Source organism: Lacerta agilis, chromosome 5, assembly GCF_009819535.1.
Source record: "Lacerta agilis isolate rLacAgi1 chromosome 5, rLacAgi1.pri, whole genome shotgun sequence".
NCBI lineage: Eukaryota > Metazoa > Chordata > Lepidosauria > Squamata > Lacertidae > Lacerta > Lacerta agilis.
In genome coordinates this window covers 80,644,724-80,661,390 of record NC_046316.1, presented here as the reverse complement: position 1 = coordinate 80,661,390, position 16,667 = coordinate 80,644,724, and the positions used below count along the sequence as shown (strand labels likewise).

The following is a 16,667-nucleotide window of genomic DNA, read 5'->3' as shown; positions in this document are numbered from 1 at the left end:
GTATTTGCCTATATTTGGATATAATTAGCCATCATTATTGAGTAACATGAGGCACAAGGCTTCTATGGAAACAATAATGGTATGAAAGTAATGTCACCTGTGAAACAGACAGAACTTTACTTTTATATAGATAATTTAATAATGGAGTCTGTGAAACAGCTATACTGGCTTCCAGTTTGTTTCTGGGCACAGTTTGAAGTACCTGATAACCTATAAAGTGCAAATGGTTAAGAACCAAGGTAAGTGAAAGCCCATCTTCTCATATGCAAACATGCTCACCTATTTAGATAATCTGCAGAGACCCTGTTATGTGTCCCTTTATGTCTAGAAATACACTTCATTGGGAGGACCTTTTCTGAGGACCTTTTCTATGGCTGTCCTTGGCTTGAATGTTCCCTTCCACAGGAGGAAGTTCTCACCACTTGGTCAATGGCTTTCTGCATATATTAAAATAATCATTGTTAAGAAGACTTTTGGTTTGTAGAATTGGTTTTTAACACTTCCTAAATTACATGTTCAGCAGCATTCTAAAGTTGTCTTATTCTAACACTTTCACCATACATGCAATCACTTAATTTGCCTTAATATCCCCAGCATTCTGCAATGTTAAGATCATTTTTAAAAAAATGAATCTGGGCTTCATCCAGCCATTTTGGGTTCTGTTCTTTAAAGTACAGTGGATTCTTCCTTACCACTGTGAAAATGGTTGAGAATGTTGGCTGCTAATGGCAATTCCACAGTGAAAGGAACACTGGCTAATATTCTCCTTAACCATCTAATGCAGGAAGAAAGTTGAATGTTTTTATAAAAGCAGCACGTTTCTGCATCTGAAGTAAAATAAACCAGAACTTTGTTTATCAAAGTAATTATTCTCTGGGGAGGGAATGGGAAAGATGGAGGCAATTATGAATGACCTTGATTTGTATAGTCACTGAGAACTTCTGAATCAGTGGCTGACACAGTCATAGCTTCATTTTAAATACAGCTTTTTTTGTTTTAACGTTCCAGCCATGACTACATGCTCATGAGGTTTTGAACTGGTGGGGTCGTGGTGGATAGTTCGATGTTGATGTTGATCCAGCGTGCAGCAGCTGTGAAAATGGCAAATTCCAAGCTATGGTTCACTAGGGAATGAACTGATTGTAAAACTGTCAATATCATAATACCATTATGCAAGGGGGAGCGGGTGGCACTGTGGTCTAAACCACTGAGCCTCTTGGGCTTGCTGCTCAGAAGGTCGGCAGTTTGTATCTGCATGACGGGGTGAGCTCCCGTTGCTCTGTCCCAGCTTCTGCCAACCTAGCAGTTTGAAAGCACACCAGTGCAAATAGATAAATACATACTGCTGTGGTGGGAAGGTAAACGGCATTTCCGTGTGCTCCGGCACTTGTCACGGTGTCCTATTGCTCCAGAAGCGGTTTAGTCATGCTGGCCACATGACCCAGAAAGCTGTCTGTGGACAAATGCCGGTTCCCTTGGCCTGAAAAACGAGATGAGCGCTGCAACCCCATAGTCGCCTTTGACTGGACTTAACCATCCAGGGATCCTTTACGTTTAACCATTATACAAATCTATGGTATGATCACACTATGTATTTTGTGTACAGTTCTGGCCACCTTGGATCAAAAAGGATATTGTAGAACTGGGAAAGGTTCAGAAAAGGGAAATGAAAATGATCAAGTGAGTGGAAAGGTTGAGGAAAGGTTACATAGCATCTGGAGAGAAAAAACGAAGAGAAGACATGATAGGGGTGTTTAAAAGTATCCACGGTATAGGGAAAGTGGAGAGAGAGTATTTTTTCTTCTCTCATAATACTACAGCCCAGGGTCATCAAATAAAGCTGAACATTGGAAGATTCAGGACAAAGTAGTTTTTCACACAGTGTGTGGAATTTGCTCCCATGAGAAGTAGTAGTGGCTACCATCTTGGATGGGTTTAAAAGAGGATTAGACAAATTAATGGTGGATAAGGCTGTGATCTACTTCCACTTTTGGAGGCTTCTGAATGCCAGTTGTGGGAATCACAAGTGAGGGAGTGCTGTTATGCTTAGGTCCTGCTCTGGGGCTTGCCATGGGCTTTTGTTTCCAATGTGAGAAAAGGATGCTGCACTAACTGGGCCATTGCCCTTATCTGGAAGGTGGTGCTTATGTTCTTATGGCTAGGAGAAAGAACATCATTTTTGTAAAGGTTTTTGCTGGGGATTGCTACATGACAGCTTTTGCAAGAGCTTGGATGAGCTAATTCAGTGTACCTGATTGTCACAAGTTGCATGCAGTGGCTGTATGGTACCAATCCTCATGCCATTCCCCACTTGCCCATATACACAGTGAGAGAATTGCACAGTTGGCACATGATGAAATTTTGTGCAACTCAGTAAAAGGATGGAGTTACTCGTGCTGGACAACTACATTTCTGCTTGCCTGCTTTTCTCTTCCTCCTGTGCAGTACTGGGGTTTTCCCCGACCTTCCTGAGTGGATGGGGGGGGGGCTTATGGGGAGGAGAGTGAGGGGATCATTCCATTGGGCAAGCAGAAATGTAGTTGCATCAGTGGGAGACATTGTGCTGGTTTCTCCTAGTGAAACAGGTTATTTGAATCTGGCCCTAAAGCCAATGAGTCACATTTGTTGTTCAGTCGTTCAGTCGTGTCCGACTCTTCGTGACCCCATGGACCAGAGCACGCCAGGCAGCCCTATTTGAAACAGGTTATTTGAATCTGGCCCTAAAGCCAATGAGTCACATTTGTTGTTCAGTCGTTCAGTCGTGTCCGAGTCTTCGTGACCCCATGGACCAGAGCACACCAGGCAGCCCTATCCTCCACTGCCTCCCGCAGTTTGGCCAAACTCATGCCAGTCGCTTCGAGAACACTGTCCAACCATCTCATCCTCTGTCGTCCCCTTCACAAGATGGACAGGTCATAGCAGAGAGTTTAGACTAAATGAGAGTTTAGACTAAGTGGAATTTGCTACCAAGGAGTGTGGTGGAGTCTCCTTCTTTGGAGGTCTTTAAGCATAAGCTTGACAGCCATCTGTCAGGAATGCTTTGATGGTGTTTCCTGCTTGGCAGGGGGTTGGACTGGATGATTCTATGATTCTATTATTCTAAATGTGATCCACCTGGAGAAGGAACTGGCAAGCCATTCCAGTATGCCTGCCAAGAAAACTCCATGGACAAAGAGTCACATTTAGAAAAAGCTAAATACTTTTGGATGAGGCCTAGATTACAATTCATTTTCCTGCTTTGCTACTTTTTTGTGTACATGGTTTGGTTTTATTTGTTTTTCATTTGTATTACTTACGATGTTGTAACTCACCCTGGAATCTTAGGATGAAGGGTTAATAATAATAATAATAATAATAATAATAATGGCCTGATTAAACATTAAATGCATGTAACATTACCCTGATGTCACTTTTTAAACAGAAGAACTTGCTACCAGAGAAGCAGTTGGGATTAGTGAAGCAGCAGGAAGTGTGTGTGCTTAACCCTCTCTTCTTCCATTTTCTTGCGCTAAATCACCTCTCCAAAAATAGCTTCTCACTAAAATATGTATCAGAGCAATGTAACATCCAGAAGTGTGGAGAATTTTATACAGAGGAAATCAGTTAGATATCCTATTCTGCCACCAGCAGTTTGAATCTGTACAATCCCAGTAGGGTTGTATCACATAATCATTCTAAATATTCAAAACTAGCATGAGAACTAGCACAATATTATCTTACTTTGGGCTGAAACACTACTGAACATGAAGTAGAAGGGTATATGTTTGGGAACTGACAGAGGCATTGCGGTACAGTATGTGGATTGATTTACTTGTGCAAACTGAAAAATTGTTCTTAATAATGCTGGCATCAGGGTTCTTAAGTTTGATAAGCACATGCTGAAAAGTCCGTTCGTTTCATTCTATATTATAGGGCTCTAGCAATAAGCACAGATATTAGAAAGTAAATCCTGTTTCAAAACTAGGGCTTGCTAACACTTTCCATTAAACCAGAATCTCCAAACATAGCATCCAGTCAGGCTTATAAGCTGCCTTAAAGTGTGGATCAGGCCACTTGCCCAATGTTGTCCATGCTGACTGGCAGCAGCTTTCCATTTTCTCAAGCAGAGTTCCTTTCAAGTCTTGTTACTTGACAACGTCCTTTTTAAGTGGGAGATGGCAGGGATCAAGCCTCAGACCATGAGCTTGCTAATGTGTCCTCTCTCTCACCATGCTGCTTCTTTCTTGGCTTTGATTTAGCAGTGAGAACCGCAAAGGTAACAAAATACAGAGAGACCTGCATAAAATACATTCACCAGTGGGTGACGTGCATTCCTTTAGAATACTGGCATTGCCAGGAGAAGTTTTCTCTTCCTTAGGTGCAAACTCCTCCTATTACTGTCCTAGAGTTCCACCTACAACCCAGGCCAGTGTGTTCTGAAAGCAGCTCACCCTCTTAACTTTTACTGGAATAGCTCAGAGGACAAACTGCAGGAACCCTCTTCAGTAACCTCTGCTTCACCCCTTTTAAGCTGTGAGTTTGAAGTTGTTTTGTGTTGAGATATGTTTTTTTTCAAAACTGTCTTTTCAGCGTTATCATTTTTAAAAAGCTTGTTTAACTTTTATGTATGCACTTGGCAATGAGTTACTATAAAGCAAATAAAACGATGTCCCAGCTGCCTGGAAGTAGTGATACGGCAGATAGCATTCACACCCTCATCTTTGTATTCCATTCCTTCAAGGATATCAGTAAGTAAACAGTACCGAGACGCTAATATGTTTAATAAAGAAACAATTTCTTGGGTCTCATGTTGTAACTGTGAGAAAGGTAACTCTTTCTTCCTATTTTTTGTTCAGGTGTTTTTCACTGATATTGTCCATTTAGTATCGGTCTGAGTCAGGAGTGTTCTGAAAACTTAGAACCGTCTCTATGGGTGTCTGTAACCAAAGGAGTTCAAAAGGTAGTAGTGAGTTAGGTTGGTTTCAGCTGGGGGGGGGGCGGGGGCTGGTTTCAAGTACAGACACCCCAAAGAATGAAGCGTTTAGTGATGTATTAAAACTAGATCTCTTTGAAGTGTTTCTACTCAAAAGATGCTATCTGCTAGGGTACTCTCCTGAGACACGGACATGAACTGGAGTTGTGTCTGATGTGCTCTTGCACAGCTCCTGTTCATTTCAGTGAACTGTGTGGAGGAGCTCTTCTTGGCTGAATATACCCTTGGAGCAGTGGGCCTCTGTAGCGAAGCATGGCCTGTTTTTATGTAGAAGCAAGTTCTTTCCTGACTCCGCCCAGGACATGTATTGGTGGGTCCAGAAGTGTAGGACCAATCATACAGCATTGAGCAGCTGCAGCCATTACTCCTGAGCGCAGCATCCTCTTTTTGCTCTGCTGCCATTATCTCTAACGCTCAGTCAAGCTTTTAATATGTGACCTTCCTTCCTGATACAACAGCAAGACCAGGACAATCAGATAAAAAGAAAAAAGAAATTCTCCAACTGCCCCTTAAAGCCTTTTGGGGTCCACATTGACCTTCACTTTGCTTTTTGATATAGTCTTTTTGGAAATTCTCTTGTGCATGCCCTGTTGAAATGAGCAGTAGCGGTATAACTACAGTACAAGGGTTTGGCTAGATTGTTATTAACCTTTGGCATAGAGTATAGTTGCTAAGGCAGTGAGCCACTGCTGCCTCTGAGCAGATGTCCCAGACAAAAAGAAGTGCAGACAGATCCAAAAGGCACATTTAAATCACACAACTTCCATCAAAGTATTCTGGGAATTGTAGTTTCCCCTCACCGGGCTATAATTCCTAGAACCTTTAACAAGCTACAGTTCACGGGATTCTTTGGAGGAAACTATGTGCTTTAAATGTGCATTGGGTGTCCTTTAAATGTATGGTGTGGATCTGTCGTAAGACACCATCTCTCCTAGAAAAAAGATTATGGGGCAATATGTGCTTTCTGTTGAATGAGAAAGGGAGTGGGGTGGCCACCTTGTATATTTTCCCCCAGTATGGAGGAAAGTTCCCTATTGGTATGACCCCTGGTGGTTAGGTCCAGTCAAAGGCGATTATGGGGTGTGCCACTCATCTCGCTTCAGGCTAAGGGAGCCTGTGTTTGTCCACAGACACCCTTGCATTACTACATCTTGGACCAATGAGCTTACACAAATGCCCCCAATATAAGAACAATGTGATGAATGTGAAGCTTTATGTACACAGCACATGTAGTGGCTGTATGATCCTAGCTGTGGTGAAAGAAACCCTAGGGTCTGCAGTCGCAAAATACAATCTGTTAGAGAAGTAGGAGGAATGGGAGGGGCAGGAGAACAAGTGAGAAGTAACAATGCCTCATCTAGAATGGTCCCACCTACTGAAAAGATGATTTGACTATATATGTACTTCCCTGTGCTTTAACAACCTACTTGCTTACTTAAAACTTTTAATTTTTAATATTTGTTTGTGTAAGGTTCACATCTTGCAGCAGCTCATTGCAATTGTTTTTAAAATTTATTATTTTAGTGATTATTTTTATAATTATAATGAATACTCATCTTGTATTTGTCAGTAGGAAGATGGCTTGGAACAGGATTTTTTTTTTTTTAAAGAAACTTCCTTCTACTGAGTCAGAGAAACATCTGATGTAGCCAAGTCCCATCTCTCAGAAGAGTCTCAAGCAGAGGACTTTCCCAGCCAGGTGTCTTGACATAGGAACGTAGGAAGGATTTCACTGAACTACTTCTTCCTTGCTATGTGTATGATTTGATTCTGTGGATTTACTACTCAGTTTCATTACACTAATGCAGTTCAGAGAGAAAACAAGTCCCCAGTGTCTTAACACCTGGATTATTTTTAATTTTTAAAATGTCTCTACATAGTCTAAAGATCCCATGCCTATTTTCTCAGATGGTATAATAAGCATGCAAGGGCTTATCTCCTAATCAATGTAGCATCTGAAAAGAGCTTTTTTTCCCTGTGTGTTGAAAAATACCATGAACATTTTTTTCATAGCTTTCATGTTATGTGATTTGTTTAATGTTCTCTTGCCTTTGGCAAGTCTTAGAAAATTATTTTCCCTTTAAAAGGCCGTCACCTCTTAGATGGTGCAAGGGAGTTGTTATATTCCTCTGTTATTTTTTCCTATATATTTACTTATCAATTCTATTCTCTGAATAGTTGTTGAAAGAACAAAAGTTTGTAAATTATACAACACCAAACAGTGAATCCAGTCCATGGCAGCAAGCCCAGACACTGTCAGATGTTTTTTCCTTTTCCTGGCTCGTTCTTGACAATTATTACGGATTACAGAAGTGTTAACATTTCTGTATTTAACATTTTTGGTTGTTGTTTCTGTTAAGCATAGTCTGTACTCTATTCTACAGCAAGTAGCTTTTTGTTAAACAGAAGGGTTGGCATTAAATTACTATATTTCTGATAGAGATTGGAGTCAAAAGACCCAGGTTTCATTGTCTATTCCTGAGCCCTATGTTAATTGTACACCATAATGTTTTTATTCCCCCATGTAGCTATCAAATCCAAATGTTTTTAATTCATTTTGTATATTAATTTTCCAAATTTCTTATGCAAAAATGAAATTAGGCATTTACTTATGCTAAAGGGAAATAGTGGCAAAGTATATATTGTTCTTTCTACAATATCATGCTTGTTTTAGTAGAGTCCCACCCAATCTAGTGATTCATTGGTTTGGGTAAAGAGCTGCTTAGTGTTCCCTAAAATGGAGTGATCTCTTATGAGGAAGTTACTACCATACTGCTTGAGAGCACACTCAGTTATCTGTCTTGCCAGTTTTCGCTTCTGGTACCTACCATACTTCCTTTCTGAGGCTTCTGTAAGGTCTCAGTACTCCTATATTTAATTCAAAAAGTTGCTATCTAGCAGTCCTTGCAAGGGAACATAGAATATGTTGTTCTTGATAAGGGCGTTCTAGCTAACACTTTCTATCAATAAAAAATAAAAAATACAGGTCCATAAACTGAATATTCAGTGTCCAGAAGTTTCTTAAAGATTCAGTTTGGAATGGAGATGGCAGACTTCAGAGCAATCCTGGTGAGGGGTTGGGAGGGGGTGCAGAGCACTGGACTCATCACTCTATCTGCAGCCCTGCTGGCCAGGGCGGAAGGGGTGTGCCCCCCCCCTTTTGCTGAACTAGCTGCAGCAGAGAGCCCCTCACCAGAAAATGGTGGATTCAAAATAGCTTTGAATCCAGTTGATGACTAGCTCTGCTCTTCCTCTGCCCCAGTGGAGGCTTCAATGGCAGTAATGCCCAACTGAAGGACTCCTCTGTTTAATACCTATTCCCTCTAGCAGCACTGAGAAGGGGTTAAGGTTGCAGCTTTAGTCTCTGTTGCAGTTATCAGGTTAAATATGAGATCCTGGGATAAAGAAGGACTCAACAGCTGATTCCCATGTTTTGAAAACATGAAACCCACCTATTAACCAGGTCTGTCTCAAGCCTAAGAGAAACATAAAACCTCCTGCTTAGGTAGAACTCGGATGCAAAGAGAAACATGGTAGTCTTTGTATTAGCAAAGCCAGAGATTAGTTTTTCATGATGCACTTTATGTGGAACTGTTTTTGAAGTCGGTCTGGTAAGTTTAGCTGGTGCAGAATGTTGCTGACAGCAGCACAGCTGCACTGCCCGCCTGTATATTTCTGTGACCAATTCAAAATTCTGGTTTAATATGGCTCCGGGCAACAATATCAGATGGAACATCTCAGTGTGCCTCCTCCAAGAGACGTCCACATGGGAGAGGTCCTTTTATTGGTTGTATTTCTCTCAACCCCCCCCCTCCAAAACAAACAAACAAACAAACAAAACCCAAACAACTATGGAATTTTCTCCTCAAGTTAAATGTAAACAAAGGCAGCTATGAGGGTCCATAAGAAAAAAACCTGCAAAATCTACACTTTATTAGGACCAATCAGAATTCCACAAAATATTGAGCAATGTTTCCAGTTCTTCAGTGTATATAAATTAATGTATAATTTGTAACTTGGTGCTTATGTTTAGTCTGAATTTTAAAAGAACTGAAATGAGGCAGATTGTCTTCCATGCATATTGGAAAGACTGAAGATTGAAACAAAAGCAAATGCAGTGGTGCCCCGCTAGACGAAAATAATTCGTTCTACGAATTTTTTCGTCTAGCGGTTTTTTCGTCTAGCGAAGCGGCAATGACAGCCGCGCTCCGCTAAACGAAAAAAAAAGATGAACATTTTTCGTCTTGCGAAGCAGCCCCATAGACTTTTTCGTCTTGTGGGGCAGCTTCCGCTAGACGAATGCTGTTCGTCTAGCGAGGCATTCGTCTAGCGAGGCATTCGTCTAGCGGGGCACCACTGTGTTTCATATTGGGAATACCTCTAGTCATGTTGTCTTGGGACTGGTTTATATGGGCACATCTGAAGCAGTGAAGTCTTCCTTCGCCTGGTGACTATCCCCCCTCAGTCTCATCTGAAAAGGCATTTCTCAAAAATTTAACCCTGCTACACAAAATTGCCAGTGTTACCACATTGAAATGAAATCCCACAAACAGTAATCTAAAGGAAGTAGCCTTTGTGTTACACTTTGCTACTCTCAATAGAGACTGGATCACATGTTTCTAACTTCAAAAGTTCAATAATGAGCTTGTTCTAGAGTCTTTTGAAAGGTTGTAGCCTTTGTATGTGTTTGCCAAGCTTTCCCTTCATTGTTCAACAGTGCAAAATCCATAAATCATTTGCCTGACAAATATTCATGGTTTCTTGAGGCAAAGCTGGAGCATTAACTGGCATAACCTATTGAAATATTCCTTCGCCAAATCTTGATAAACTAAAACAACTCTCCAGTAAGTATTGCTGTTTCTCCTCCTGCCTCCTTCATTATTTTGGCGCAAGGGTGCTAGCTTTATGAATAGCTTTGTTGCAACCCATGATGATGTCTTGCCATTCTATATGGGAGAGTTTTGGTACTGAGAACCGAAGAGGCCTGTAAGGAAGGGAAAGAGGTGGTAACTAAAAACATCTTCTGTCACTTGCAAATCAGCTTAAGCAGGTTGTCAGAATTTACTTTTTACTTTTTTATTTTGCATTGCATTGTTTTTATTTCTTGTGTTTTGCCGGTTTCTAACACAACTATTTGTTAATTTCATTTTTTTAAGTTATTACTCCTTCCAAAGAGGTCAAGGTAGTGTCCATGAGGTTATTCCATTTTATCATAACAGCCTAATAAACTACTGAGAAGTGACTTCACAGCTAAACCTTTACTTGAACCCAGCCCACTACCCCCTGCAACACACTCTCTTTCTAAGATTTCCTTTCTCAATTCCACCCGCAATATACATTCAGAATAGTATCATATTGTAAAAGGATGTTGCCCACCAAAATACTAGGATGACAAGAACAGTGCCAAGTAGACATGCCTTTAATGGAAGAAGTGGGGTGTGAAAGAACTAATCTAATGCAAACGAGCTTTTGTGAGAGTACAGCTATGAGAGTAACAATGCAACTGTATGGAGAACAGAGTTATGGTTATTTGTATATTGAGCTTTTTTTAAGGATTAGGTGAGGTAGTGGTCCATATTGTCAGTTATTGGTTTAATACAATATAAGTCTAAGCAGTCAAATTTAACTTCAGTTTCACTGAAAACAAATTGAAATTTTATAATTTGAGAACATGTTTTTGAATACTTTTCAACACTCCCAATCCCCAGAATTTAAATCTGAAAGTTCCATTATATTGTGTTTCAACTGTGATCCTAGTTGACAGGTGAAATAGTAGTTTTGATTAAAATGCTTTCCACCAGTAATAATAGTGGGGAAATGACCCATTTTGTGATTATTACAAAGAATAGAGGCCAAATTTGCAATCAACTGTTGAGATCATCTATGTATTATCTCCATTCTCACTTACTGCTTTTGACCAGGCTTATAATAGTCACCACATGAAGAATACCAATGGCTTTAATATACTGTATTTATCAAGAAATTCTTGAAACTCTGCAGATCTACTTCACAGAGAAACTGCTTGTATCCTTGTATTTATTTCATGATAAGAAGGCATCATGGTGTTTTTAGAAACCTAAGTTTTAGAATTCCTTTTACTTAATCAGGAATTTTTGGATGCTTATAGTGTAATGTTTCAGGGGAATTGCTTTTGTACCATGTATTCTAAAAGTCAGCGGAAAAATATTGCTCTTGGCTACTGTCCTGATTAAACCAGACATTTTAATGTGTATTATGATAGGTCATTTGATGGATAGTCACCTGTACCCTGTGATCTACTGAAACTTCGCCATTTGGGTTGAGCCTTAGTTGCTCAGTGTCATAATTTCCCATCTTTTCCTTGATTAATATTTCCTTTTGTGATCTGAAGGGGAAATGTCTGGAGGTTTCTTTCTCCTTACAGCAATCACTTAGGGTAAAGAGGGGATGATCTGTTGTGCATTTTCCCCTCTTTAAAATGGAGAGAGATGCATTTTGTGGAAAAAGTATAGTACAGTACACAGTAAGTTGTATAAAACACTTCCTGGAGTTGGCAAGAAAGAACAATTAGACAATGAATTTGCTTATAATGATTTTATATGAAAAATCATTGGGCTTTTCATATGCTGCTGACTGAATTTCCATATTAGGTGTCATGTGTTTTAAATGCAACTTTTCCATATGCAGTAGTCATCAGGATTGATGATTGATTCACATATGTATGTATAAGTAGCCATTCAGCGACTCATGACTGAATTATATCAATTCAAAAACACTGTATTTGAGATGACAGGAAAGCTCTGCCTGTAGTGATGTGTAATAGCTGTTTGACACATGCAAATCCAGAGAGTGGTCTGAAGGCACATGATACAGTCCAGCTGCTGAAACTAAGCAGATCTGGGTCTGGTCATTGTGCTGATCATAGCTTTCATATAGTTCTCAGGCTGTCTAATCAGAGCTCTAAGGAGGAAGAGGGTGCTTTCTTTTTATCTCTCTCATCACTTCCTGTTGCAGCCATCAACTGATGAATATACAGTATGCCTATCTGAGGCGGTTAATTGCTTTTATTAACCCTTGCAAGTGCAAACATAATTGATAATAATTCTCTCATTTATTTATTTTTCTGAATGAGTGACCTTTACTTTTATAGTAAGATTAAGTTCCACTAAGGTAGAACAAAATTAACCTGCTTACAGTCCCCAATGAGTCTAAGCAGACAGAGCTGGGATGTGGATCCAATTCTTTCGGAACTAACCACTCTGTTATTTGGATTACACAGGCAGTGATTAAAAGCAGTTTCTTCATGGGGGCATCTACAGATGTCTTCTGCATTGACAATTGTGAAATAGGTGTCAGACCTCTTCATGTGTTACTTGCATGAAGGACCAATGCTGAGGGGCAGCACATATAACCTATCTTCAAGGTCATATGATTCCTCCTGGCCCCTCACATGTGTAGGGATAATGTCTGAAGAGGAAGCCTTTTTTATCCATGTAGGCTCACCATGTGATTTTGAACCCTGGAAGGCTCAGGTACTAGAGTCCTGCCGAGCATACAAGATAGAAAAGGCTCCCCACTTCACAGGGATAGCTTCAAAATTTATTCCTCAACACATGAGGTTGGAGCCATGTGACCTCAGGGGCAGAGCTAAACATATATCCCCATGACCCTCTGCATCTGTGTTGTCTATGAGTATGTGTGAAGGGAGCTGTGAGCCACCTTACATAGGATATTCATTCACATGTATTTCCTCCAATGTTTTATTGTTTTTCAAATTACCTCAGTAGGTCATTGCAACAGGTGAGGTGAGTCTCCTTAATCCTTTTATTTCTGGTGGTTCCCCCACTACTTCTGGCTACTATTTTCTTATACCTGTATATTCCACCACCCCACCAATAGAGAAGAGCTTCCAGGGGGTAATCTTTAGCAGGAAGTTTGGCAGAAGTGAAAGATTAAGAAGGCTCTTTTCCTCTCTCTTTGCCCATTCCACAGCACCTGCAGCCTTTCTGGGTGCATTTGTAGATAAAGGAAGCGGCAGTAAGGGAGTGGAAGCCATCTACAAATGTTCTGTGTGCAGTTTGACCCTGAGGTATCTGGTAAACACAATTTCTTGTTCTACATGAGTGGCTTGTGTTTAGGTATCTTGATAGCTGCCTTTGACCCCCCCCCCCATTTGTATTTATTTTTTCAAATAAGAAATTACAAAATAAAATTGAAATGCATGCATCGCAACAGTGTCAGCACATAATAAAGGTAAGTTACAGGAACTAACAGAAGAAAAAGTGCATTTCTTACATAAATCATCAAATGAAAAGAAAGTCCCTAAAACTCTCTCCCGCTTCATTGAGATTAAAATGCACTTAAATACCATAAAAATAAATGTTAATAATAATAATAATAATAATAATAATAATAATAATAATAATAATATATTATTTGTACACCACCCATCTGGCTGGGCTTCTCCAGCCACCCTGGGCGGCTTCCAGCAAATGTTAAAATACATTAAAATGTCAAAGATTAGTGGTCATCATAACACCTCAATAAACATCAAAGAATATTTACTGAATCTTAAGTAGACCATTTTAGGAATGTTAGCAAGTATACTCTAGAAAAGGTAAGAAAGCCATTAAGAAACGAGCCAGTCTAGATTGGCCCCTTAGGCTAACGGATAAGCTTTTTCCATCACCAAACTGTATCACAATCGTGCCTGTTAAGTGGTTCTTATAAGCAAAAGGCTCTGGTTTCCAGCCCTGTGAACACATAAAGCAGTGATGAGAGCTGTTCTTTACTCAAAAGGAAGGTTGTCATGGAAAGGGGTAAAATCAAGTCCCTCTGCCACCTTACCTCGTTCTTTCACTGTCTTCCCTGCCCCATTCCAGTTCTACTACCGGGAGTGAGTCAGGCAGGTAGAAACATTAGAAAGCAATAGAACATAGAAAGGTAATGAAGGGCAGGGAGGTTCACTCCTCTTCTCTGTGCATTCCTTTTTGAATCAGTAGTAAATCTGCTCACCCCATATATGTGAATGAGCAAACGTGTTTAATGTGTACGTGGTTGCATCTCATGTCTGTCTAGGGCCACAGCTTTTTGAAAGAGCATGCAACCACTGAGCAACAGAGAAAGAATCTTTTGTTTGGAAGGTGTTGTCACTGTACCAGTAGATATGTGTCTGGGTTAACACTTCCTTGCCACACCTTGTTAGAAGAGATTGTATCTTCAGTCATCAGGCAATCAGAAAGCAAAGGGTACACAGGAAGATTCGTGCCTGTCTCTTCATAGTACTATTCATCATTGTGGTTTTTTTTTTAAAAAAAAAGTTCTTCAGAATTGAATGCATTGCATCATTATTTTTTAAAAGGAAGAAAAAAGAAATCTTGTGACACTTGACTTGAAGCAAGAACAAAGACTCCATAAAAAATTATCAGGTGGAACACTGAAAAGATAAGGCATGAATCCTTCTGTGTACTTATTGCTATACAGTTGTCTGATGACTGAAAGGATGACCTCTTCAAGCAAGGTGTGGTAAGGAAGTATGAAGCAAAACCCTTTTTTGCTGGCACAATGCCATCAGTTTCTAGACGGAAGGATGAATTCTTCCCCCATTGCTCAATACAGGAGATTCAGTTTAATGTCTGGAGCAGCCTGCAAAATTTGTAATCTATCAAGGAGAACTCAACCCACCAGCCACATATGGTAGCCCACTAGGGACTTGATACACCCCTCCTATTTGCTGCCTGCCTGGCACTGTAAAAACTGTTGTTCACTGCATTCATTTTGTGGGTTATAAGTTCTGCAGACCTGATACAAGGCCATACAGCACACAGGAGGGGAGAGCGCTCTTGTGTTAATGTTCTGCTTGCCGGTTTCCCATTGACATCTGGTTGGCCACTATGAGAACAGGATGCTAGACTAGATGGGGCATTGGCCTGATCCAGCAAGTTATTCTTAGGTTCTTAATATTTAAAGTGACAATATATTTCAGGTGCTTTACATTCCCTTCTGCTTTTTCTAGAACTGCTTCCCATGTATCATCATCATCATCATCGTCAATTGTAGTAGTAGTAGCAAATTTAATACATACACTTTACCAGCAGGTTCTAGGGCAGGTTATAACAATTTACAATTCAGTATTAAAAACAGTTACAGCAAATTATAGTCACAGTAATAGAGTGGGTGCTGAAAAACACACCTCAGATGTCAAAGGCTAGATAAAAGAAGAGTGTCTTTGGCATTCCCTGAAAGCTGTATAATGAAGTTCCCAGGCATGCACCTTTGTGGCAAGGTATCATCCACGTATTGGCGACAATTCCCTCCAAAACTTCTGAGGACAGCTCCTATCAGTTTCATATAGATGTCAAATAGCATGGGGGACAAGATGGAACCCTGCAGGGCATCACAGGAAAGCCCTCATAGTGTTGAATGGTGGCCTCCTGGAACTACTTTCTGGAAACAGTCTTGGCGGTAGGAACAGAACTGTGGAGGGTACAGCGCCTTCAGTCCCTACCTCCCTGAACCATTCCAGAAGGATACCATGGTCATGTAGAGAAGCCAAGTACCTCGAACACCTTGCAAATACCTCGAACACCTTACTGGCCAAACAAGCCTTTGTTTCTCTTCAAAAGAACACCACTTGGCGTCAAAATCTATCTGATATCCTGGTTAGATACACCCTACCGGAGTTTAATACACTCAAACTGTGGAGCCCGGACAAAGTTCGGGAATGGATCCTGGAGAGAGACGCCCTGTTAGACATCACAAAAATACAGAACCCAGGGTCCTCCCACTGGTTTCCCCGACTGAAATCAGTTAAAACCTGCGCCAATTACTTGGCGAATATCACCGATCCCACACTCCGGAGAGCTTTCACCATGGCCCGTTTTCAAACTATCCCTACGGCCTATCTGTCAGGCAGATATGCAAAAAGCCCGGTAGAGCACCGTTTATGTCCTTGCCACATGAGAACCAAAGAGGACCTCACGCATTACTTGTTGTACTGTCCCATTTACTCGGCCTTCAGGGATGCGATCTTACAAACTATTCCCAAGTCATTAGTCAACTCTGAGGACCAAGTAAAGTTTCTGCTGGTGGACGCTGACCCACGGATTACCCACGTGGTAGCGGTTTTCATGGCGAGGGCTATGAAAACCAGGGTGAGGTTCCTGAATGAGGCAGAGAAGGCCCTCCCATCGCTCTCCTAACCTGTTGAATCCTTTTTCCTGTATGGGGGGTGTTGGGTTTCATTTTTTGCCTCTTTGTTTTTTTTGTTTGGTCTGGATTTGTCCCCTTTGCTGCGGCAGCGCGGCACAGGCTTTTAAAATCTTAAACCTATTTTAATAATTTTATTGTTTACTTTTTAATGGTGTTGTATGGTGTTTTGTGTAAAGGCATGGACCTCACAAACCTAATAAATGTTGTTGTTGTTGTTGTTGTTGAGAAGCCAAGTGCTATCACATAACCAGGGCTCCCTAGCTTTCTATGGGCCCCATGTTGGAGGCCCCCAGTAGCTCCTCCTTTTTCATACAGATGCACCTGGGTGCTGCCTACTGCAGGTGCTCCTCTTCCTCCTTGCTCTGTTTTACCTGTAATTCTTTGGCATTCCACTCAAGCCACCATGTGTGGGCAGCCTCCACGGAGGGATGGCAGGAGCCATGGGTGGTGACCTGCAATAAATGAAGACTGGGCAGCAGATTTTCAACAGCTGCTCAACAGTGCT

The 16,667-nt window shown here is 40.8% G+C and overlaps 1 protein-coding gene across 14 annotated transcripts in view; it reads left to right on the top strand.

Moving 5' to 3' along the window:
* MECOM (MDS1 and EVI1 complex locus) overlaps window positions 1–16,667 on the top strand; it is a 259,851-nt gene that overhangs the window by 40,541 nt on the left and 202,643 nt on the right. Inside the window, exon 1 of one of the 14 annotated variants that reach the window (XM_033150611.1) lies at window positions 4,490–4,512. The exons of the other annotated variants lie outside the window; for them this stretch is intronic. The gene's annotated coding sequence lies outside the window, so the exon portion shown is untranslated. Of the gene's footprint in view, window positions 1–4,489; window positions 4,513–16,667 lie in introns of those variants that run through there. 14 annotated transcript variants of the gene reach the window in all.